Raw genomic sequence first — 26639 nt, 5'->3', positions numbered from 1 at the left:
ATATATATATATATATATATACTAGATTTGTTCTTTTTATATTGGCATTTATATTGTTATATATAGTTATACAGTGATAACGATTTGAAATGTAGGTTTCTGAAGAAAATTGGAAATTCTGAAACCTTTCACCAAATTTCTATTATCATAGAAAGAAAATCTCTTTCAGCCATAGCCAGATAAGAAAGGGCAGCACCACTGAATGTTTGTAGGGTTGCTGAGACAAGGGAGAAAAAAAAAAAAAATAAAGAGAATTGTATTTCATACCAACACATTTTGTTTTTATGAAATATTGATTTTATAGCATGTATTTTTAGCATGTGCAGTTTTTGTCATATACATCTGCCTGTATATGTGTGATATACTGTTTGTAAAATGCCCTTGAATGATTAAAATGAAAATTAATTCATGTATATAGTATGCATGCAGTCTTGTTCCTTATCTGAAGAGAGAGAGAAGACAGAATCTAGAATGGAGATGCTGATCTCTAAAAGTACTACTGACTAGGAGTAATTAAAACCATAACGCAATAGCATTATACTAAATGACCACAAAATGTGTTACTATAAAATACTTTGTTATAACAAGGAAAGAAGAATTGGTAACTTTCTGGTTAAATAACTGGCACTCTGTTGTTTATGACGATGAGGGTTCCAGTTGATCTGATCAATGGAACAGCCTGCTCATGAAATTAATATGCAAGCGGCTGAATACTCCACAGACACAGGTACCCTTTAATGTGGTTCTCGGAGATTCATTATAACATACTGTGACGAGGTTGGCCCTTTGAAATATAGGTACAACTCATATTTGATTGCTGAGTGGACTGAAGCAACATGAAATAAAGTGTCTTGCCCAAGGACACAATACACTGCCAAGAATCAAATTCATGACCTTATGATCATGAGACGAATAATCTAATCACCAAGCCATACATTTTTCTGGTTACTGTAGAGGGAAATATCAAGAAATCAAGACTAATAGAAGCTTCCAGATGACCAAGTGGTAAAATTTCTTTCCATTCTTTACTCATAAATCTTAATTCTTTATCACTTTTCCAAGTGACCTTTCATGTAAACTTATTCTTAGAGCAACTAAAACTGTTATAAGTTGATGACTTTCATTTCTTTATGACCTGGCGTTATCTTAGTTTTGAACAGTCTTGTTTATTGGCAGCACCTGCTGCATGTGTTGCAGTAAAGAAATATGATAATGGTTATATATATATATATATATATATATCAGAAAAGATAATTAGAGTAAATGAATGTGTTTACTTAACACTAACATCAATCTCTGTATTGAGGAAAAAGATGAGTGAGAGGGGTGTGTGTGTGTGTGTGTGAGATGGTGTGAAGATTTGTATGATGCATATTATTATCTAACCCTCTTCGGTATCAAAGTGCAAGTCATGATATGTAGATATGATAAGAAAATTCTGTGTTCATTTCATGATGAATCAAGTTTGTGACCTGGTTTTAATTTCTCAGTTTTCTGATCCTCAGTTGCTATTGTCAGTTTCATTTTTACATCTGTTCTTTTCCCTGCTTGCATTTGTTGAGCGAGTATTCTGCTCCAGCATAACAACTCTCCTCTTGTTAGAATCCCTTGTCATCTTTTTTGTGAGGTTCTGCCTTCACCATCACTTCCTTCCATATCTTCTTTTGCCTTCTTCTTCTACAGATTCTTGGATTGAGTTATCATTTGAGTTATCACTTATTGACAGACATACTGCCTCATTCAAACTCTGCAATCAACACTGTTCTTGACTCATTCCACCTCATTCTTTCTCTACTATGCATTTGAAAGAATTTTATTATGGGTACTCTGATTGCTAACTATTCGTGTGTATCTGCTACAAAGGATATCTTTGCTTTCAGTTAGCCTGTTATTTCACTACATATTTTGTGCATTCATAATTTACATTAACCCTTTTGTTACCATATTTCTGTTGAGATGTTCTGTGTTTCTTTCAAATACTTTAAATATAACAAAGAATTTAGTAAAATAACTTGGTTATCATTAAGCTAGTGTTAGGAACATAAATTGTGACTAAGGTTTGGTGGAAGATTTTAATTCAAAACGTACGAAAACAAAACATTTGTACTACACAGACAGGGGCGGTTTCAGCCAGGTTGGTAACGAAAGGGTTAATCTTGGTAAACCATATAGAATTTCCTATATCCATCTTTTCTGCTTATTGAGTGTAGCCAGTTCCCAGATAACAGTAGAGTTTCTGGTCTTATTTCTTATTAACCCTTTTGTTAGCATATTTCTATTGACATACTCTGTCTTTACTTTAATTTTAAAAATAATGAAGAATTTAGGAAAATAACTTTGGCATTATCAATTGGTGTTTGGATCATAAATTAACACTAAGTTCTGATGGAAGATTTTAATTCAGGACTCTTGAAAACAAGATGTTTGTACCACAGAGCTAGGCAGGTTGGTATCACAAGGGTTAAAACTTTTATATGTTGGTACCAAGCACCTGTTACCTCATATCCATACTTCCAGCATAGTAGCCAGTGAAGGTTTTGGGCTACCTTGTTGTGTCTGCTTTTGTACTCATTCTGCACAAGACTTTCACAAGTACTAACAATGTGAGTCACACTTTTGATCCTCTTCTTACACATTCTGCAGAGGTTCGTTGCACTTGTGTGGTATATATCCCTTCTTCACTGAGTAGGTATTCAATGCGGGTAGTGATGATTAGGCTTTCAGTCTTCTTTCTTTAGGTCACCCTTGCTGAGCCACCTCCATGATCCTTCCTGGCCTTTTAAGTTGTTAGTTGCACGGTGGAACTGATCCTGTAATTCCATGCAGAGTAGGATTTCTTCTTTCTCATTGGCTATTCATGATAGGAATTCATGAGCACTCTCAAGTTCATTTTTGGTAAATCCTGCTGTATTATTATTATCATTATTAAGGCAGCAAGCTGGCTGAACCATTGGCACACCAGGCAAAATGCTTAGTGGTATTTCGTCCAGTGTTACATTCTGAGTTCAAATTTTGCCGAGGTTGACTTTGCCTTTCATCCTCTTGGGATAAAATAAGTATCAGTGAAACACTGGGATCAATGTAATTCACTAGTCCCTTCTCCCCAAATTTCAGACCTTGTGCCTATAGTAGAAAGGATTATTATTATTATTATTACAGTTCATCCCCACCCCATTTAAATCTGAAGCTGTAGCTCTATGTGATTATTATATAATAACTAACTAGTAGAGACATGTATGAGCATTAAAACAGAAAATTGTCATGTTTATTTGAGTCAGTTATGAAACACATTTGCTGTTAATCTATGATCATCATCGTTTAATGTCCATGTTCCATGTGGTCATAAGACTATGATGTATTGAGAAAGACCTAAGCAACTTATAAATTTGAATGGCTGAAGAGTTTTGAAGTAACAAATTGAATCCTTTAGTATGTCTTATCCATTTAACATTCAGATTACCCTGTCAAATGCAGTGCTTATTTATTCACATTGCTTTGAATTAATCATGCAATACCTTGTAGCTTCAAGATTTCAGTGATGTGATCGTTTATCTTTAGAATGACATTGTTGTGTAGGTGTAAGAGGTCTGATCTAGCTGCTTTGAATATAAAATAAGTAGACTATTTTGGCCAGATATGGTCAGTTTAAATGCCAAAGGGTTAGACTTTCTCTGCTACACTGGTAAGGATGCCTATCATCCAAACTATATTGAAGATTTTTTTTTTTCATGTCTTATGTAAGCTCTATAAAGAGAAAGTTGACTATGTGTGTGTGTGTAAATGTGGTTTGAATATTTGGAAAAAAATTGGTTGGAAGGATTAAGAAAAGTTTCAATCGATGGAATGTTGACCAATAAGAGGATAAAGTTTTTTCCCTTTATATTAGGTTTCTGAGACCAAGTGAGAAGGAAATACAATGTCTTCTATCTGGGGCTGTTGATGCTTCTTCAGTAAGTTTCTTGAGAGTTGTGATCTGTTCATTGGAGAGTGTGGATAGAAAGAGCTAGCAAAATATGCAATAATTTCCTTGAATATTATTATAGTTTGATTCCAGTTCCTGCACTTTGAGTTTTGCCTTTAATAACTTGTCCAAGGAAACTGTTTCCATTGGTTTTCTGCAACAGGCTGTGAGAATATGGAAAGGTCAACTGTAGGTTTAAAAACAGAAATTGTTTATTTTTCCTCATTAAACTAATTGCAGAAGACCAAGCATCATTGGAATCTAGTTCCTAATCATCTGACTTGATTGTTTGCAACATAGGATGGTATTATTTGACATCTATGGATCAAATGTTGGTTTTCACAAGAATTTTGAGTGAAAATCACCAACCTTAAACATCATTAGAATGTATCTAATGATAATTGAAATATCAAATGAAAGTATTAAACCACAAGATTTCAAAGAAGGTTCAATATCATAACTTTCAAGTTATAACCTTTCTAATAAAAATACTCTTCATTATGGAAAAACTAAAAATATTAAAAAAAAAAGACAAAAAGCACCCCAATTATGTAGTTGCTGGATGGGGCAAAATCATTAGCATGCCAGACAAAATGCTTAGTGGCATTTCTTCTGGTTTTACGGTCTGAGTTCAAATGCCACTGAAATTGATTTTGCCTTTCTTCTTTCAGGATCAATGAAATAAGTACCAGTCAAGCACTAGGGTCAATGTAACTGATTAGCCTCATCCCCACCAAAATTTCAAGGCTTGTGCTTATAGAAGAAAGGATTCTTATTATTATTAGACAATAAGAGTGCAATGCAATTGTCATATATTTATTTAAAGGTTTGAACGATATTTCAACAGCTCGTCTATCTTTTTCAAATCAACTTGCAAAAGACAGACGAGCTGTCAAAATATCATTCAAACTTATTATCTATTTACCTTTGTGAAGAGTTATGTCAATCTTTATAGAATATTATTATTATTATTATTATTATTATTATTATTATTATCATCATGGTGAGCTGGCAGAATCAGCATGCCAGAGAAAATGCTTAGCAGTATTTTTACTGGCTGTATATTCTGAGTTCAAATTCTGCTGCTGTCAACTTTGCTTTTTATCTTTTTGGGGTCGATAAAATAAGTACCAGTTGATCACTGGGGTCAATGTGATCAGCTTAATCCCCTATCCTGAAATTGCTAGCCTTGTTCCAAAATTTGAAACCATTATAATAATTATTTAAGATGTCACACAGTATCCAATATCATGATGTTGATTGAAGATATTGTGTTTTCTGGGGTTTTGTACTGTCTGTCAAGTCACAACAAGAACCTCAGACAGACAGTAGTTTATGCAACATGCGTGTAGTTCCAAGTAATGCCAATTTTTGCAATACACCTAGATTGTAGGGTACTTCTCAAGTTTCGAGATGTTTCTTCAGGTTGAGTGGTATTGAACGCAATGTTCTGATGACAACAGAGACAACCTTTATGTTTGTCTCTTGTAGCTGCCACATCTTACTGATCTAAATTCCCCGGTCTCCATATTTATCAATCTTTTCTCTTTCTTTCATGATATGTTAATCTCCTGGCACTTCCATGTCAATTATTAGGAGCTCTTGTTTGTCCCTCCTAAAGGTTACTATATCTGGTCTTTGGTGCTCTAAACCTCGTCAGTCTGGAGGTCAAAGTCCCAGAGGATTTTTGCTTTCCCCTTTTCGTCCATTACCTTTTCTGGTGTATGTTGGTACCAAGCACCCATTTCCTCATATCCATATTTCTAGTATAGTAGCCAGTGAAGGTTTTGGGCTACCTTGTCATGTCTGTACTTGTACTCATTCTGTGCAAGACTTTCACAAGCACGAACAATGTGAGTCATACTTTTGATCCTCTTCCTACACATTCTGCAGGGGTTCATTGTACTTGTTTGGTACATACCCCTTTTTCACTGAGTTGGTATTCAATGCCTGATCCTGGGCAGCAATGACTAGACTTTCAACCTTTTTTTTAAGTCACCCCTGCTGAGTCACCTCCATGATGCTTCCTAGTCTTTTAAGTTTTTAGTTTCACAGATTTCATTAGCACTCTCAACTCCATTTTTGGTAAATCCTGCATTAGCAGCATACTATAGCAAGTCTTGTTGCTGTTTACCAAATATTCTGCCATATTTCTTCTTTCACTGTTGATGCACTCCTGTACACTAATTAGTCCATGTACACCTTTGCACCTCTTCATGTAGAGCCTGTGTACATTCACCATAGGGTGGAGGGCACCATGCATTGTCATTGTCTTTTGGGTAGTGCAATTGAGTTGGTTAATCTCTGCTCATGTCTATTTCAGGATGGGTGCACTATAGCAGACTACAGCAACAGCCCATATGTTGATGGTAGTCACAAGGTTCCTTGAGTTGAGCTATTATTATTGAGTTATTATTGAGTTATTATTATTAAAGTGGTGGGCTGGCAGAATCAGCACACCAGACAAAATGCTTAGCTGCATTTCATCCATCTTTACATTCTGATTTTGAAATTTAACCTAGGTTGACTTTGCCTTTCATCCTTCCAGGATTGATAAAATAAGTACTAGATGAATACTGAGGTTGATGTAATTGACTAACCTCATCCCTCAAAATTTCAGGCCTTGTGTCTATAGTAGAAAGGATTATGTATAATGAGTTAGAGTTCACCTTCTACTGCCATACATTTCAACATTAACATTGGAATAAAAGAGAAAATTATTTAGGATAAGCTTTGATGTCAGAATTTTGGTATTGAATTACATATTTAAAGTAGTCTGTTTTTTTTTTTTTCTTAGCCATTTCTGAGTTTCGTGAATATTGGATCATTGGGCATGAGTGATAAGTTCATCTCAATGTTGCTTTGACAGAGCCCATGTTTTTTAACTTAGCATTTAAACACTTGCTACTTATAACTGTGAGTTCTGCTTATTTACTGTTCCTATTTACTATCTGAATCAAGGGGTCTAAATCGTTTTCACTTCATTGAACAATGAAGATTAAAGGAAAAAAAATAAAGAAGGAAAATGAGTGGCACATTTTATATGGAGTGTTAAAAAATCCTTCAAAAACTTTAAAATTTAGAAAATAATATAGGAAATTACTGCATACATGCTTTATGAACCATACTTGTTTATAGTAGAATTATAAAAAGCAAACTTTTTCAAGCTGATCAAGCATTAGTAGGGATTTTCTAAGACTTTAAATTCATATTTTCAAAATAGTTTCTGGTGCATTTGGATACCCCTTGCATTTCACCTGTATGCTTCAGTGAAACTTGCTGGTCTAGAATGGGTTTAATCATTTGAGAGAAAAACACTTGGGGCTTTGTATACACTGCAGCATCAGTGAGGGGAACATAAATTTTGTTGTTTCTGGCCAACTATACACCTACAATCAATATATTTCTATAAAATATCAATTTTTGGTTGATTTTTATTCTTTCAATCTAGTTATTTTTTCATGCCATCTTTAGGATTTTTTCTGAAATCTAGTTTAGGAAAAAATTATTTTCTATCATTAGGCTAATTGCAAAAATTATTGTTAAAGTAAAGTATTTTCTAAGCTTTTCAAATGTTTGCTATCAACAGTAATGTCAACATAATGAAAAGAGCAATTCATTATATTCTAAACACCTCCATACTGATTTCCTAATCCTTCTGTAATAAAATGTTATTGCTTCTTATTTTAGTTGAATTGGCTGAAAAAAAAGTGTCTCATCAGTATTCAATGTGTAGTCTTTTTGATCAGTTTTCAAATAATGATTTCAAATTTTGACAAAAGGCCAGCAATTTTGGGGGATGGGATAAATTGATTACATTGACCTCCGTACTCAACTGGTACTTATTGTATTGACTGTGACAGAATTTGAAATCAGAACATAAAAACAGATGAAATGCCACTAAGCATTTTACTCAGTGTGCTAACGATTCTGCCAGCTCACTGCTTAACCATTAGTTTTCTAATATTTGTAAATTTTTCCAATTCCAGAGGTATCATAAATATTGAGTGAGAGAAGTATTGGTATTTTAGCTGAAGAGTTGTATATTCATACACCACAATTGCTATACTCTGGATAAGGGACTAAATGTTTTCTGCAATATTTGCCAGTGAAAATCATTCATGTGAGGGACTCAAAAAGTAGTTTAGTGTTAACATCAACTTCTGTTGTATGAGATTAGAGAGTATTCATTTGAACTTCATTTAATTTTGGTAGCAACGTCTACTATTTATTTTAAACTCTTATACACACAATCTCACATTCCATTGAATTCATTTTTTCCATTTATTATATTTAGTAGTACTAAGTTGTTAGTACTATAAAACTGATCATCACAGTCAACACCACTTTCAGAATATCTTCATATTCTGGTATAAAAATTCTTTTGTCGCTGAGCTTCTGATAAAATCAAGGAATACTGAGCTGATATCAAAGGAAGAATTTTTATTTCTGATTTACTATTTATTTCTGGGCCAGTTCTAGGGACATATCCAGGAATAAGATACCTGACAAATCAGATACCAAACATGATATTGATGGGCTTCAGTTTTCACAACCAAGAATGATTGGATATCATGTACTATGCTTTTGTTCTTGTTGTAGGTACCTGTGTACTATGCTTCTGTTGTTGTAGGTACCAATGTACCATGCTTTTGTAGTTGTAGGTATCCAAGTCCATAGAATAGTTAATAGATACTCTCTGTCTTTCCACCCTTGATTCAGTGGAACACCCAGGCTGTAATAGTTTAAGGGAAAGAAGGCTGTACCAGCACTGGGCCGGGTACTTGATTTATTAATGCTCCCTCCTTCCAACAAAAGAATGAAAGGTATAGTTGATCATTGCAGGAACTGAACTGAGTCCTTTCGTCTCTAAAGCTAAGGTTAACAAGTTTAAAAGTCTGCAAAAATATAATTGCATTAACAACTCATTGCAGGCATTTTTGGGTATTTCATGTTTTCATTTTGGTCATTAGTAAAACTAATCGAATCAATAGTTTTTCATTATTGCTGAGCATAAAAACAGATCTCACCTAAACTCCTGCATTAAGAAAAGAAGCTACAGAATATTTTTTAGTTTCTTTTCTGATCACTTTCCCTATTGTGCACACACACACATGCACGTGCGCACGCACACGCACACACACACACACACACACACACACACACACACACACACACACACACACACACACACACACACACTCATTTTATAAGTTCATGCTAAGTGCTATCTGGTTTCTTTTTCAATGTACTTTTGGGCTGTAAATTTTGTTTTTACAAAATACTTGTTAAACCTGTTGAATAGACATAATTTTTATTCTATTGCTTGATTTTTATTATTTTGTTTTTTTCTATTTATTCACTGGAAATATAATCAGCTATACAATTATTATTGTTCTGATTCCAGGCATATAATATTAAGGTCATCTTATGAATAACAATCTTTTCTACATGAGCTGGTTATGTCATAGTACAACTTTATATCTGATACATATAAAATGCTTGTTGAAAATTTTTTTGTGGCCAGTTGTGATATTTGCAAAGAAGCATTTTAAAACAACAAAGAAGTAAAAAAAAAATAACCATACAGGCACAGATGTGGCTGTGTGGTAAGAAGTTTGCTTCCCAACCACCTGGTTCCTGGTTCAGTCCCACTGTGTGGCACCTTGGGCAGGTGTCTACTATATCCCCAGGCCGACCAAAGCCTTGTGAATGGATTTGGTAGATAGAAACTGAAAGAAGCCTGTCTTATATATATATCATCATCGTCGTCGTCTAACGTCCGCTTTCCATTCTAGCATGGGTTGGACGATTTGACTGAGGACTGGTGAAACCAGATGGCTACACCAGGCTCCAATCTGATTTGGCAGAGTTTCTCCAGCTGGATGCCCTTCCTAATGCCAACCACTCTAATGATGGATATAAATTGTACTTATTGGGAACTAAAAAAGACTTGAAAACACGCAACATCTTACAAAGCAGTGAGTGACTGAATGGCAGTCTTCCTACAATCATCTTGGTAATCAGAGAAAAACCAACACATTATTTGCAGGATGCTGCTGGAGAAACAAGGATAAAATGTCCAGTGATCTCTTTCTCTGGAAACCTATGCATGGACATACAGATATTGGCAGACCAAGAAGAGCATATATCGATCAACCTGTGGAGATGCTGGATATGATGACTGCAATGGAAGATCAGGACATCTTGTTTGAGCAAGTTACCCAACTGGATAGATAGAATAAATAGCTAGGAAGTAAAATTTGGTTGGGTACATCAACAGTTGTAGTCTTAATTTCTCTGATCACAGAAACATTTAAAACTGTTTTGATGTAGAAAAGTTTGGTTGGTTACAAATATACAAAGCATATGATTCATCTGTTATTCAAATTTACTCCAAATACAATATCCAGTATTTTCATTTTATTTTTTTCTCACTTCTATCACAGGTAATAAATATTTGACTTATAGATTTTGTTTTTCCTTACCAAGAAATCTGTTAATGTTTAGCAGTTGTATAGCCAATGAAAGTCAGACAACTAATTAGCTAATCTAATCAGTTGATTTGTTAGTAAATTATCCACAGCTATTGTAGTTGCTGTTTTGTTCAATGTATAAAAGTCTGACCTTTTACTTAACAATTAGTTATCTTTAAGATGAGATGATTATTAATTTCTTTTTTCCTTATTTTATTTTATCAAATGATAAACAAGCTTGAGTTGCTGAAATGTCAGATATAGTTTTGATAATTATTGCTCTTTGTTTAAATAAACTCTTTAAAATATGTAAATAATATTGTCAAAAGTGAAGCAGTGAAATATGATCTTCGGATGTCAAGTCTCGTGGAGGCAATAAAATGGCACAGACTGTTGGTGATTTGCTGTGCTTGAGAAGACATGTCAAACTTAGTGGAATAACAGATGGGGTCAGTGCCAGTGACACATTAAGGACACCTGTGCCAGTGACAAATTAAGGGCACCTATGCTAGTAACATGTTAAAGACACCCATGCTGGCAACATGTCAAAGGCCCCCATGCCAGTGACATGTTAAAAGCATCCGGTACACTCTTTGGAGTGGTTGGCATTACAAAGCCATAGAAACCAAGCCAAAACCAACCTGGACCATGGTGCAGCTCTCTGGCATACCAGTTTCAATCAAACCATCTAACCTATGCTAGCATGGAAAATGGAAATTAAATGATGATGATGATGATGAGAGCTGTTTAGGAATATAGAGGAAAGTATGATTACTGGATATATTGTTGGTAGATGCTTGAGTCTGTGAAAGACAATTCTACAATTTCTTGCTGAACAAACTGCACAAGTGGTTTGCTTGTAGTGATAAAGTGTTTGTGCTGTACATGAGATCATTCTCTCCATCAAATTGACATTGCCTGTATAGGTGCATACTGTGCCACATGCCAGATGTTGAAATAATCACAAAACAACATGAGATAATGTTTTGCTTAAGAACGCAATGCACCATCCAGTCCAGGAAATGAAACCATAATCATGAAATCAAGGTTTCAAGTGTAACACTCTAATCACTAGGCAATGTGCCTTCACAAATGTATCAATTGGTTTTAACAAGCCTGAATTTTGAATTGAAACATAAAACACATTTTTTGAAAAATATATATATATAGATATAGATATAGATATAGGGCAGGGAATCGTCAATTAGTAATAAAATTAATAATTAACAATTTTGCCAAGTAGTTCAGTATGAAAAAACCTTTATCGGTAAAACCATTTATAATCATAAATATACAGGGATTAGCATGAGTTACTTCTCCAACATACTGAGAATTTAGAAATAGCAGTCAAAGAACTACTGATTCCAAACTACAAATTTGTAGTTTGGAATCAGTAGTTCTTCGACTGCTATTTCTAAATTCTCAGTATGTTGGAGAAGCAACCCATGCTAATCCCTGTATATTTATGATTATATACATATATATATATATTTTGCATTAAGTGGCTCTCATTAATTTCCTGTACTTTAATGGCAAGTTCAGTGAATCATAAGAAACGTTTGCAGATATATTTGTATGTCTAGCTAGACCAAATTCTCTTCTCACTGTCTCTATTGTTATAAAACCACCTGTATTTTGAATTGGTTTTGTATACTATGTACTGAACTCTGTCTCTTTACTTAAATTACTAATGATCTGTTTTAGACTTTCTGGGAACTTCATTTTGACCATTTAGGAAAGGACCTTTAGAAAGAAAGCTGTCCTAACCTGCAAAACTTAAATTAAACATTAACTTTCTTAATTAATATCTCACTTTGTCTCTAATTGCCATATGAGGCGTGTCTATAACATCAGTGGGACCATTATTCCAATTTGAAGAGTTTAGTCAAACATTTTTATCTCAGTACTTAAAAGTCTGGTATTTTATCACTCTCTTAAGCTAAACTGCTAAGTTATGGGGGAACATAAACAAACCAACACAGGTTGTCAAGTGGTGGAGGGACAAACACAAAGACACACACACACTCATACATGTATGATGGGCTTCCACACAGTTTTCAGCTGCCAAATTCACTCAAGTCATTGGTCAGCTGGCTTATAGTAGAAAACCATTAACCAAAGTGCTACATGGTGGGATTGAACCTGAAACCATGTTATAGCAAAGTTAGCTTCTCAACCATACAGACCTGACTGTGACTAAATTTGTATGATAATTATCATGAGAAATAATTAAAAACTGTATTCCACACATGGCATGTTTTACAAAATTTCCTAAGAATCTAGTGCTATTTTAAATATTCCCAACTATTTTCTTTCATTTTTAAAATCTGTAAGGTTTCAATATCTTTTTGCCAATTGCTAAATAGCAAATAAGTGTTTTGAATATTATCATTTATAAATTAGTACTTAGGTTTTATGGTATTTTAAGTATCCAGAACTGCTTAAAATCACAGTTAAACTAACTCTCTCTATGAAATGTGATTTATTAGCTTATTTTCTGATTCTTTATATTTTCTGTTTTATACTTGAAGTACTGGGGTCAATTGTAATTGACTTAATTATTCCTGGGTAAGAGTATAAAAATTGCACCCTATTGCCAAACCATGTCGAGCCAGTGTAACAGAGCAGAGTAGGCTCGTCAAACAAGTATGGCCTGAAGCTCAGTTTTATGGTTTCTGCATAACACAGTGGTTGCTGGAGAGAACATGCTGAGGCCTTCATCCTGTAGTGGAATGAACATAGGCAATCCAATCTAATACTTGGATCAGTAGCCTTTTTTGGCTCTATTCTGTTATTTGATCAAGATGTTATTGAACACTTTAACATGCAGATTACTCTGTCAAATGTAATGCTTATTTCTTCACATTGTTTTGAATTAATCATGCATTACCTTGTAGCTTTGAGATTTTGATGATGTGACTGTTTATTTTTAAAATAACATTGTAGAGTATGTGTGAGAGGCTGATCTGGTCAGTTTGAACATATATATTTGAATTGGATATGGCTGGTTTAAATGCCAAAGAGTTGATATAATGTGAATAAATTTTGACAGCAAAGCTTCACAGTAAGTCTTGTTAAAACAACCATTGTTAGTTAACGTGTCTATCTTTTTGCTTTGTTCAAACATTTAACACCTGGTAAAAAAGTAAAAGCAAATTTAAGAGAAATATTTATGCTCTCACGAAAGTTGGTTTAATAATAATGCTCTCTTATTGATTTTTGTTCGATTTCTTTTGTTGGGCAACAGTGAGATCTTTCAATAGTTGTTAGAAACCACAGTAGTGGCTGTGTAGTGCTTTTACCAGCTGTACACTTGAAATTTACTTCAAACCAGCAGATAGATTTACAGGTTTAATAGAAATATTTCAGATTAATATATGTATCTTTTAATATCACCTTTGCTATTTCAAAATGGTTTTGGAAGTATTTCTGTTAATCAATAAGATTAATATTTATGATGAAATGGTTATATTTAAGCTGAAGAGATTATATTCAAAATAGATCGCTCTTGTAGGTGCCATAAATGTGTTTGTTTTTAGCTCTTTGTAAGAAGTCTTGATAGTTGGGGCAATAATCTATTTATTTACTTCTCAAAAAATAGTGAATTTTTATCCAAGCAGTTTTTGTATATCTTTTAACCAGACACTCACACTTATCTATGCTTCTCTCTTTGCCTACCTTTCTACAAATTATGTACTTCAGTGAACTTTTTTTTTACCAGCAGATCAGAGCTTGATAAGTAAATTCATGTTTGTGTATTCTTTAAGCTAAACTAGGAAATTTCTGCTAGGTTGTAGAAGTGAAAAAAAAGTGCACAAGAAACACTTCACTAAAATCTTTTAAGATAAGAACTTGCAGAATAAGAAATAAATAGTGAGTGTAAAATCAATCATATTTTGACCTCAATTTCAGATAAACTCAAACTTTAAATATTGATCATAATGTGAGTAGTATGAAGATTCTCCTAATGAGTGTAAATAAAATCTTGTTATCAAACTGGTCAAAAGATGCAATTGTTTCTAAACTAAGCTATGAGTAAAAGCTTTTGAAATTTAAATTTGCTTGTTATTTGATATGTTATTTGGTAGTATTAAATTCAATACTATTTGTGTCTGTTTATTTTCCTTTGTTCAGTGATTCATATATCTAGTATTTTTATGTAGACAGTTGTTTATATTTCAAGTAGTTTATTGCATTTAGGACAGTAGCTGGTCAAAATACAAGCAGTAAATTAGTTTTTTTCCCCCCCTCTTTTTATTGCGATACATCATTTATTCTAATGTAAATACCTAGGAGTGGAATGTGATTAAAATCTGATTGTGTCATGGATTTTTCAATTTTGTTTAACCTATTAATGCATAGCATCCAGAAAAATGGACGCAGGAAAACAAAAAAAAAACTATTACTTGTTTCATACATGTCTATAGTTAGTTTATTTATATGCAGCACCTACTTACTCACAGAGCACTAGTTTAGAGGCAGACTATACCAAAATCAGCTCAATAGTTTACTTAACAAGCAATAGTAATTCTTCCTGCTTCCATTTTTCTGGATGCTATGCATTCATAGGTTAAAGTGTTCATACATGTGGGAGTCCACACTGAAATGTAAGTATGCATGCCTATACAGTTCTCTGCATAATGTCTGCATGCAGATGCACAAAAATGTGCATTATATATATATATATATATATATATATATATATTTATATATATTATATCGCCATCCGTTAGAGAAAAAATTTGTAGTTTGGAATCAGTAGTTCTTTGACTGCTATTTCTAAATTTTCAGTATGTTGGTGAAGCAACTCATGCTGATCCCTATATATTTATGATTATATATATATATATATATATATGTATATATTGTTGTTACTTAACTTCAGTGAGGTCAGCCATGATTAAGCAGATGTATAATCAAAGGTATTGCAGCTAGGACTATCCCTGATTAATTATTCATGTATGTGTTTGTGTGTGTGTGTATATATGATACTGGTGTGTTTACATCACCGTAACTCAGCAGTTCAGTAAAAAGAGACCGATAGAATAAGTACTAAGCTTACAAAGAATAAGTCCTGAGGTCGATTTGCTCTTTTATTTATTTGTCATTTGACTGCGGCCATGCTGGAGCACCACTCAAGCAAATCGACCCCAGGACTTATTCTTTGTAAGCCTAGTACTTATTCTATCGGTTTCATTTTACCGAAACGCTAAGTTATGGGGACATAAACAAACCAGCATCAGTTGTCAAGCGATGGTGGGGAGACAAACACACACATATATATATATATACATATGTATGACGGGCTTCTTTCAGTTTCCGTCTACCAAATCCACTCACAAGGCTTTTGTCGGCCCGAGGCTATAGTGGAAGACACTTGCCCAAGGTGCCACGCAGTGGGACTGAACCCGGAACCATGTGGTTCGTAAGCAAGCTACTTACCACACAGCCACTCCTACGCCTATATGTATTTAATTGATCTTTTAATGCCTGTTCTTTCCATGCTAGCATGAACTTGGATAGGAGTAAATTTGAGGCAGGATTTTACAATTGGATGCTCTTCCTGTCACCAAACCTTATCTGTTTTCAAGTAAGGGATATCTTTATTTCACAGTTCTTCAAGATCATAGCTCTATTGGTCATAAAGTCAACATCAGCACCACTTCACATAAGTAAACAATGTAAACATTGACACACATTTGCATGTTGTGTGCATGCATACACACATGCTCACTCACACACATATTTACAAGCATGGCCTCAGTCTACTGACTGAATCAAGTAAAAGATAAAAATATACCTGCATAAACATAACACACACACACACACACTTGATAGGCTTTCTGCACTTTCTATCTGTTGGATTCCATCAACAAGACATTGGTCATTCTGGGGCTATAGTAGAAGACAACTTACCAAGGTGCCATGCTGAGAGACTGAACCCAAAACCATGTGGTTGCAAAGTGAGTTTCTTAACTACACAGCCATGCCTATATCTATTGTGCTGTATGTGTATGCACCCCACCTTCTGTGCATACATATATGCATGCATGGACTGCATTGTCTTTGTCCTTCCTTTTTAAAGAGAGTTGGCTACTGCTTTAAGCAGGTTGAGTAATCACATAGATCTATTGTTGGTTTGTCATATATGCCTATATGGATCCCTTTCAGAGATATCTTCTGAAGAATTCCAAGAAATGCAAGTGAATGAAAGGGTGTCTACCTCTTCTTATTGTTTCTTAAAAGAGAACAACATGGCCTTCACTTCTTCTATAGCATTATCTTAAACAAAAAGCAATGTTTTTTTTTTTTTTTTTTACATTGTAAATAGAATCTTTGTTGTATAGAGGGTAGTTTGAATTGGTGCCAAAGTAATTTGTCACGTTTTTGTTATTTGCTTATATACTCATTTATATGAACAAATGACAGAATTCTGGTTACTGCACTTTTAGACATATTCACTGTCACTGATTTTATTTTGTCTTAGTTTTTTTCTATATTTGTGCTTCTATTCATGTAGAACTGGCACATATTATAAATTTGCATGGTGAATTAATCCAAATAAAACTTAAACTTGTGAAAGTAAAATTTATATAGCATTGTTTATCTATGTATGTTTTTATTTTTATTTTTTTTACCTAAAGTGAAACTATCGTGCTTCATTATATTGGTTATAAAAATCAATAACTCAATTTGTAACATGAACAATGTTGTCCTTCACCAGCTTGTAGTTCACAAAAGATTTATTCAGTAAAATTTAATGATGTGTGTGTGTGTTGGTATATGTATATGATTGTGTAGGTGTGTGAGTTTGAATAAAGCCATTATTTTAGTGAGAAGAGCAATAACTTCTCTGTTTTTGGTCAGATAAAGACAATAATAATAATAATTTATGAAAATTTGTATTATATTTTATTTGATATTCACAGCTTCAAGGGTGTTGTGAAATGGTTGACACAATGACATAAAACTGTACACTTATTGAAACCAGTTTGCTGGTGTGATCTGAATGCATGTCCTATTAATTGTGACTTGCCATTTGTTCCTCAGGGTGATTAAAAATAACTACCAATAGTGTATATTGTTGATTCAACACAGTACCTCCCTACTAAAAACATTATAACTTGTGTGCTGATAGGGTAGGGGAATACAACAAAAAAAAAAAGACCTTGGTCTACTTCAGGCTGAAAATACATTAAGTTTACAAAGCACGTCTTTTAAATTGCTGTATTTCTTAGAGAAGCTATTTTCCTATAGATTCTAATTAGCATATTATATATTTAGATTTAACCCTTTAACATTCAGATTATTCTGTCAAATGTAATGCTTATTTATTCCCCTATTTTTGAGTTAATCATGCTTTAGCTTCAACATTTCAATGATGTGATTGCTTATTTTTCCATGCTTGCACATATTGCATGGAGTTTACTGAGGTAAATTTTCTATGAATAGATGCCCTTCGTGTCACAAGCTCTTATCTGTTTCCAAGCAAAGTAATATTTCCCCATGGCCAGATATGTATTTGAAACATATTGAAAATGAATGACATTCATTTATATCAATCATATCATGTCAAGGCTAGGAGACACACACACATACATATGCATGCACACACAATGGGCTTCTTTCAGTTTCCATCTACCAAATCCGCTCACAAGGTTTTGGTTGGCCTAGGGCTGTAATAGAAGACATTTGGCCAAGGTGTCACATAATAGAACTGAACCTGAAACAATGTAGTTGGGAAGCAAACCACTTAACCACACAGCCATGCCTGTACCTGCTATTATTCAGGCTATCTCCCTTGATGCTTGTTTCTAGATTTCAAATACTCCTGGAGGGAGTTTTTCTTTACTAATTGCAAGGAATGTCTCATTTAATGTAAGTTTTTCAACTCAGGGTATTACATACGTGAGATTTTAATGTAGGTTTATTTAACCTGCATAACACTTAAGTATTTTCCCTTAACTTGAACTCAACCACACACTCATACACATGCTTAGGCACAAACACACACATGCACAGAAACACATGTTAGAAGAGTTACTAGGCTATAAGTGTATCTCTTGCTTAGGCCTGAAATCTGAGTTTCATGTGAAGAAAGTAAAAATGTTAAAGTGTCCTGTAAAGCCATAAAATTCATTCTCGCTTTTGTAGTGTTAAGGAACTTCTCTCCTCCCCCCCTCTCTATCACATGTCTATCTCATTATATTATGTGAATAACAATACTCAAAACTTCAGTGGAACTTTCATCTCACTTATATTGGTTATTAAAGAGGTCAGTTTTGTTCTATGGTGGACTAAGTATTAGACTAGAATAAAGTTGATATTGTTTAGTAACTGGAGAGAGAGAGAGAGAGAGAGAGAGAGTGAGTGAGTGCACAAGTGCAAGAGAGAGAGAGAATGCACAAATGAGAGAGAGAGGGGAAAACAGTCATTGCGAGCTGCTGATGTACAATTGATGGCTAAGTGCTAGTTTTAGTTAGTGCAGTGAGTATTGTTTCACCACCTGCATAAAGTATCATGTGGTATGGATTTTCTGTTTAGAGATTTCTTGTCTGTGAAGTAAGACATTTTCCATTGAAGACCTGTTTATGTTACAATATATGAAAGATGTATTAATGTAAAATGCTGCTTAACCAGAGAACAAGGTAATCAGTGTTGAACATTATCTTTGCAGAAGTTTTTCTTCTTTTTTTTTTTTTTTTGCTTCTTATTTTCTTTGAGTTGTCCTTTTGCTATTTATATTTGTCATTGAATGGAATTGAGCAGAGTTATTCAATTGAATGTATTTATTTATTTGTAAGTCTATTTTTTAATAAGTTTGAATGAATCTGAAGGATGTGAATAGAATTCCTCTATTTTGTTGACATCTTTCCTATGCACTAATTTCTTTTGAAGAAAGAACCTTTTGGAAACATTGGAACTTACTTCTGCTCATGACACACAGACTTCTGTTTTATATATCAGGTTGAGTAAAAAGTAAGCAACGTTTTGAACCATGAAGAATTTGTACCAGATTTTTGCAGAGTTTTGAATTTTTTTTTAGCATTTGTTTGCAGTTGTCTGATAATACAAACATAGACTTGCCCAAATGCATCAATAAATTAACATTGATATTTTTTTCACTGTTGTTACAAGTTCTACTGAAGCCTTCACTCCCCAGACCTTTCTCCTACTGACTATCACTTTTTCAAGCACGTTGATGGTTTCCTGCAAGAGAAGGAGTTCAAAAATCAAACCGATCCTGAAAGTATATTCAAAGAATTCATGAGCTCCAGAACTCCAGATTTTTATGTTACCGGAATAAACAAACTCATAACTCATTGGCAAAAATGTGTTGATTGTAATGGAACTTACTTTGATGAATAAAATTTCCGCATTGTTGAAATATATTGTGATGAATTTCATGTCTCAAAACGTTGCTTACTTTTTTTACTCAGCCTGATATTTTATACATCTAGCCTCATTTATTACTGGTTCATTTATCTCTGATCCAGATAACACAGTATGCTCAATTGTGAACTATGCCATGCTTATTGCAAATTGATCTTTGATAACACAAGCTGGTGGTCAATCAAAGATGGTTGCCTCAGCAACCATCCACAATGCTCAAACAACTTCAGGTCTCTGAAAGAAACCTTTTTTTTTCTCATGTTTTATTATTCATTTATCTTTGATTCATTTAAGTGTTTTTTTTTTAACAAACACCTGTAAAAAACAAGGATTGATGTAATTGTTGTAGTAGAAAAAGACCATTACTAGTTTTCTCGGTCTCTTTTTTTTTTTTGTTCCACTGAAGCCTTCACTCCCATATGGTTGAGTTGTAAGCAGAAGATGCAGTAGAAAAGATATCATCATCTAACAGTTAAACAATCTCATCCATGCAAGTATACATCAATTTTTTTTAGTTCTTGCATGAGTTGGACATCCTTTCCTTTCAGGCAGTGTCTCATCACTGATTGTAGTCTCTATCTACTTGTGAACTTTGATATCCTAAAATTAGTCTCTCACAACTTTTCCCATATCTTCCTCTTCTGCTGATTTCTTCCATTTGTTTCTTACCTCTTCCTTGTCCAACTGTCAGTCACCATACTTGTGACATGCCTGTAAGAGTGCAATTTCCTCTCTTACACACTACAGTTAATTTTTCTTATATACTGTTTTTCTCAGCTCATTTGTACCTTGTCATTCATGCACACATACTAACATTATGTTGGCACTCCGTCAAGGGTTCCATTTGATCCGATCAACGGAACAGCCTGCTCATGAAATTAACGTGCAAGTGGCTGAGCACTCCACAGACACGTGTACCCTTAACGTAGTTCTCGGGGATATTCAGCGTGACACAGTGACAAAGCTGACCCTTTGAATTACAGGCACAACAGAAACAGGAAGTAAGAATGAGAGAAAGTTGTGGTGGAAGAGTACAGCAGGGTTCGCCACCATCCCCTGCCGGAGCCTCGTGGAGCTTTAGGTGTTTTCGCTCAATAAACACTCACAACGCCCAGTCTGGGAATCGAAACTGCGATCCTATGACCGTGAGTCTGCTGCTCTAACCACTGGGCCATTGTGCCTCCACACTAACATTATATATGCAGGAGAATAAGCTTGCCTCATATCTTTTCATACTTGTTATATCTTCTGTATCAAATGCCCTTGTTTTGCTATCATGCAACAATGCATTTCATACATCAAGTATCTTATAATCTGTTCTTTATCCAGAGGAAAAAAACTCTATTGCCAGCAGAGGTAATATTTCTCTAAGCATTATTCACTCCATTTTTAATCTGATGAGTTTTGGAATATTTTAGAACACCTGCCACTACTGTTGATTAGGCCACCTGGTAAAAGAAGCTGTTAACTACTTATATGGATCTTTCTGGGTATTTGAAAGAATTCAGTTCATGATATTACTGCCAACTACTTCTGTGCATCTACAACATACAAAGTATTTTCTGTTACCTTGCCTGTGATCCACCTGAATCACTTATATACCTCTAGTTTACATCAAGTACAGAGTATGGATTACCTACCTATTCTTTTTATCTATTCTTATTTATTTATTGTTGTTGTTGCTATTATTTTTGCATATTGGTATGGCTCCTTCGTCAAATTGTAGTACAGTTTTGTATTTCTGAAGTTTATCCTTGCTAGATTTACTTTTAGACTTCTGCATTCTAAGTTCTGGGAACCTTTTATTCTTTGATTATTCAGTTATGAAAACTAGATGGTTGGCATACAGAAGTTTCCATCGGCATCCAGTCCTGAATTCCTCTCTTATGACTTGGAGAACTATAATAAACAGGAGAAAATGGAGAACCTTGCTCTGATTGCCATTTATTTGCATACTAATTTCTATCCCAATTTTAATGTGAATTTTTACTTTGCTAATAGCAACCCACATACCTGGCTTGCACAGCTCACACAAAATATCAAAATACACTTGGTTTCCTTAGTAACTGACTACTGGTTGTAGAACCTTACCAAAGACCTCCGGGTCAACAAATGTTAAATACAGTAGCTTGTGCTCAGTTAAGAACTGTTAAGTTTCTTTACTCAAATGAAGGTACATTATTGACTGTACTCTTTCTTGTCACAAACATGAACTGCATCTCATCTAAGCTAATACTCTCCCTAATTAGCTCTCCTGTAACTTATTCCGTGACTTTAATAAATTGGCCCATCAATTTGGTATCTCTATAATAGCTCCTTTTTTACAGCATCCCTTTTTCCTTTGTTGTTGATATTGAAACTGTTATACCGATTATTACAGAAGACACTCTCTTGTACCACTTGACTGACTATGCCAATAACAAACATGTCTCCTACTTAGTCACTTATTTTTAGCATCTCACTGACTCTCTCTGATAGTTCTACTATCTACATATCTTTAATGACCCTTTTGACTGTATAGTTACCAACTTTAGTAACTGTTCCCTCACTCCTTCATACAATCTCTTCATTTAGCAGCCTCTTGTCTTAGCATTTCTATGCCACTTATTGGTGTTAGTGAAAGTAAATGTTTTACTATCATTCCTTATACACTTTTTGCCAACACCCTCCTAATTCACACCAGCATTTTGCCTCAATCTGGAACGTAAAATCCCTTTGATCTCATGCCACAGAACACTGGTAAATGTCTTACTTCTAACTGCTCTACATGCTTCATTTACCTGATATCTGCTGCTTCTCATATAGCTCTTCATTATTGTTCCTTACTTCTAACTCATTTCATTCTTTCCAAGTCTGTTTCTTAACTTTTGTGACTTGATCTACTGTGCCATACCACCACTAAGTCACTTTCCATTTGGCTGTAATCTTGTTCCATCCACAAATCTTGTTTTGTGGTTCATATCCAGTTCTGTCATAGAAACTCCAAGTTGGCCTCTGTAAAATCTTTATCCCCTCATCATGCATGTTACCTTGTACTTCTTCGAAACTGCTGAGGGCTGAGGAATTTTTCAATTTCCATACCTTCTCCAGATTGATTTGTGTCCATCTTGCACTTTTGATGGCAGCCAATCCTGAATTCCCTTGTAATGGCTTGGAGAGCTACAACAAACAGGAGGGGACTGTGTACCATGGTCTGATGGTCATCTGTTTACATAGTAATTTCTAACCTAATTTTGTTAACTTTAAGGTAGTAAGCTGGCAGAATCATTAGCATGCTGGACAAAGTGATTAGTGTCACGTCATGTCATTATGTTCTGAGTTCAAGTTCTGCTGCAGTTGACTTTGCCTTTCATCCTTTTGAGGTCAATAAAATAAGTACCAATTAAGCACTGGGATCAATGCAGTTGACTAGCCCCCTCCTCAAAAATTTCAGACATTGTGCCTGTAGTAGAAAGGAATCTTATTGTTAACTTTTTACCTTGCACAGCTCACAGAAATTGTTAGCCACAAGTCACTGGTTTATGTCATCTGGGACATTCTTCACCAGGGAAAGACTTAATATTCACAATAATGTGTATATTCTGTTTTCTGCTGAGTATTAAAGTCTGTTTGGCCTGCTTGCTCACCCAAGTGTAATTACTAACAAATGATTGTAAATCCTTTACCATTTAAACTGACCACATACCTGGCCCAAATATTTCGTCTGTTTTATGTTCAAACCAGTCAGACCCAGACTCTCACATCTACTCTACAATGTCATTCAAAGAATAAACAGTTGCATCATCAAAATCTCAAAGCCACAAGATAATGCATAATTAATTCGAAACAATGTGAATAAATAAGCAATACATTTGACAGAATAATCTGAAGGTTAAAGGGTTAAGCAATCACTTTTTTCTCTTTAATGTTTGTAAACATTGTTTGATATGTGACAGGTGTAGTAAGGGAAATGTCAACTTGTAACTTTTTGACAATGATCTAGTGGAGAAATGTTTACTTAACATTTCTGGTTGTAGGAAGAAATTATGAACCACTATTTTGGCTGTAATATCCGGAAACATTTCAAATTATGATGGAAAATGTTCTTACCATACCTACACATTTGCTTCTGGATTATACTTGTTCTTTTTCTGGACAAATTGGGTTTGCATCTCCTGCTATAATCAATTTCAACTAAATTATAAGAAAACATGACTCTCATTTACAAACTGCACTTTAGGGCTGTCATAGACTATGCCAATTTATCCTGAGCCATATCAGTTTACCTTCTATCCAAAATAGTATTCATCCAGACAGTGTATATTTGCATCCCTTATTGATAACCTACATAATGGAAACCAAAATAATCAAAGATTATATGTGAGAGGTGCAAATCATATCAGCAGACTGCTTCAACCTGTGAAGCCTTTATAACTACTCCTTCAGCTACTTTCGGTGATCTAAATCATCATCATCATCATTTAGCATCCGCTTTCCATGCTGGCATGGGTTAGATGGTTTGACCAAAACTGGTAAGCTGGAGGGCTGCATCAGGTTCCAATCTGATATGGTATGATTTCTACGGCTGGATGCCCGTCCTAATGCTAACCATTCCAAGATTGTAATGGATGCTTTTTTACGTGCCACCAGCACAAGTGCCAGTTATGTGAGACTGGCATCAGCCAGTGAATATAATGCAATAATGACATTTTAAATCAGAGTATCTCCCTTTTATATCCTTTGGATTCAAATATATTCATTTAAATAGCTACAGTTTCAGTTTCTCTATCCTACAAACTTATCCATATATGTAAGGAAAGTCGTTTTTTAATGTCCACTTCTCCAAGCATGCATGGGTTAGATAGGTTTTTCATTGTCTGACAAACACAAACATAGAAAATTGGTCATCTTTGTTGTTGTGTATGTAATTTTTTTTCTGGAATGGTTTTTATTGCTGAATGCCTTTCCTGTCACCAACCATTTTAGAGCACAAACTGTCCTGTTGGCACTGGAAACTTTCTCTGCAGCAAGATTAAAGTGTCTCCTCTCTCTTGCTCACCTAGATGTGTGTTAGCTGCTTATACCAAATTCTATATCCCACCCACCCCTCTCTTTCCTCCCCTCTCTCACACACAAAGGTTTTAAAACTACATGGCTTAGGGTTCAGTCCCACTACACAGCACCTTAAGCAAGTGAGTTGTAGTCTTAAGTTGACCAATACCTTGTGAGGAAATTTGATTGACTTGATAGATTGAAATAAGTTTTCCACACACACACAGACACATGCACGCACACATGCACGGTGTGTCTGCGAATGTTTGCAAAAACTATGCTGGTTTATGGCTTTGGTCAGTGATATCACCATTTGTGGTTGGCCTGTAAGCCTGTAACATTTGTTGACACTTTCTGTAAACAAATTATCCGTTACTTTAACACTTTCAAATTCCTCGAAAATATAACCTCCCTCACTTGAAAAACAGGCAAATGTTGGTGACAGGAAGTGCATCCAGCTGTAAAAATCCTGCCTCACTTACCTTATTCCTAAGCCATGCTAGCATGGAACAACATACATTAAATGAACTATCAAATGTTTACCTGTTTAACCCTTTAGCATTTAAACTGGCCATGTACGGCAGCCTGAATATTCTGTTTTATTTTTAAACTGACCAGATCCAAATCTCACTCTACCCTACAATGTCATTCTAAAAATATACAAACACACCACTGAAATCTCGAAGCTACAAGAGAATGTATGATTAATTCAAAGCAATGTGAATAAATAAGCAATACATTTGACAAAAGAAATCTGAATGCTAAAGAATTAAATGTCTTGGCCTTGAGGCAAGAAACACAAATCATTCATTTTTTATAGTATGATTTATTTGGTAAACTCATTAGAAATATACTAGCAGGCTTGTTTACTATGATGCAGCAGGAAAACCATTATAGAACTCGCAGAAAAATTTTCAGTGTATAGACCTATGTATGTGGTTTGTCAGATGTAATTCTGAGTATTGACTGAGCGAAATGTCATCTTTCAGTAAGTAAATTAGCATACTAATGCTACAGCATGTGTTGTGTAGTTACTATATTTTGTACAATGTATAGAAATGAATATATGAATGATCTAATAGAAGTAATGAAACCCAGAACTGACAATATAAGAAATAATACATTATATATTTGCTTAATCATTTGTCAAGCAGAATAGTGCAGTAGAAGCATGCTGGGCTCATAACCCAGAAGTCTATAGATCAAAATTACACTCTGCAAAGAAATGGATACTAATTTTGATATTTATGCATCATGTCTGTGTTATCTACAAATATACCAACCAATACATGTATATATACCTACAAGGGTTGGTATAAATTATATTATGTAGCAGAAGTTTATACAGAGTCAAGGGTTCACTAACTGACCAGGGTACACGAAAATACAAGTAGTGTAGTGGGCATAGATGAAAGCAATTACAGAACATTTTGTTTAGTATAAAACATTTCAATATAAATATACAGAAATAGCTGACTGAGCACTTAAGTAAAAAAAAATTTATCATATTTCTGTGTGTGTTTATATAGGTGCAGGCATGGCTGTATAGTAAGAAGTTTGCTTCCCAGCCACAAGGTTCTGGGTTCAGTTCCACAGCATGAAACCTTGGGCAAGTGTCTTCTACGATCGTTCTGGATTGACCAAAGTTTTGTGGATGGATTTAGTAGACAGAAACAGAAAGAAGCCTGTTGTATATGTGTGTGTGTGTGTGTGTGTGTGTATTTACACACACACACACACAACAGGCTTCTTTATATATATATATATATATATATATA

General features: G+C 34.5%; 1 protein-coding gene across 4 annotated transcripts in view; it reads left to right on the top strand.

Annotated features, from left to right (window-relative positions):
* LOC106880268 (oxysterol-binding protein-related protein 11) overlaps positions 1-26639 on the top strand; it is a 160411-nt gene that overhangs the window by 14613 nt on the left and 119159 nt on the right. Inside the window, exon 1 of one of the 4 annotated variants that reach the window (XM_052973276.1) lies at positions 18943-19085. The exons of the other annotated variants lie outside the window; for them this stretch is intronic. The gene's annotated coding sequence lies outside the window, so the exon portion shown is untranslated. Of the gene's footprint in view, positions 1-18942; positions 19086-26639 lie in introns of those variants that run through there. 4 annotated transcript variants of the gene reach the window in all.

This window comes from Octopus bimaculoides, chromosome 15 (assembly GCF_001194135.2).
Source record: "Octopus bimaculoides isolate UCB-OBI-ISO-001 chromosome 15, ASM119413v2, whole genome shotgun sequence".
NCBI classification, from domain to species: Eukaryota; Metazoa; Mollusca; class Cephalopoda; order Octopoda; family Octopodidae; genus Octopus; species Octopus bimaculoides.
This window is presented reverse-complemented; position numbering and strand designations above follow the sequence as displayed.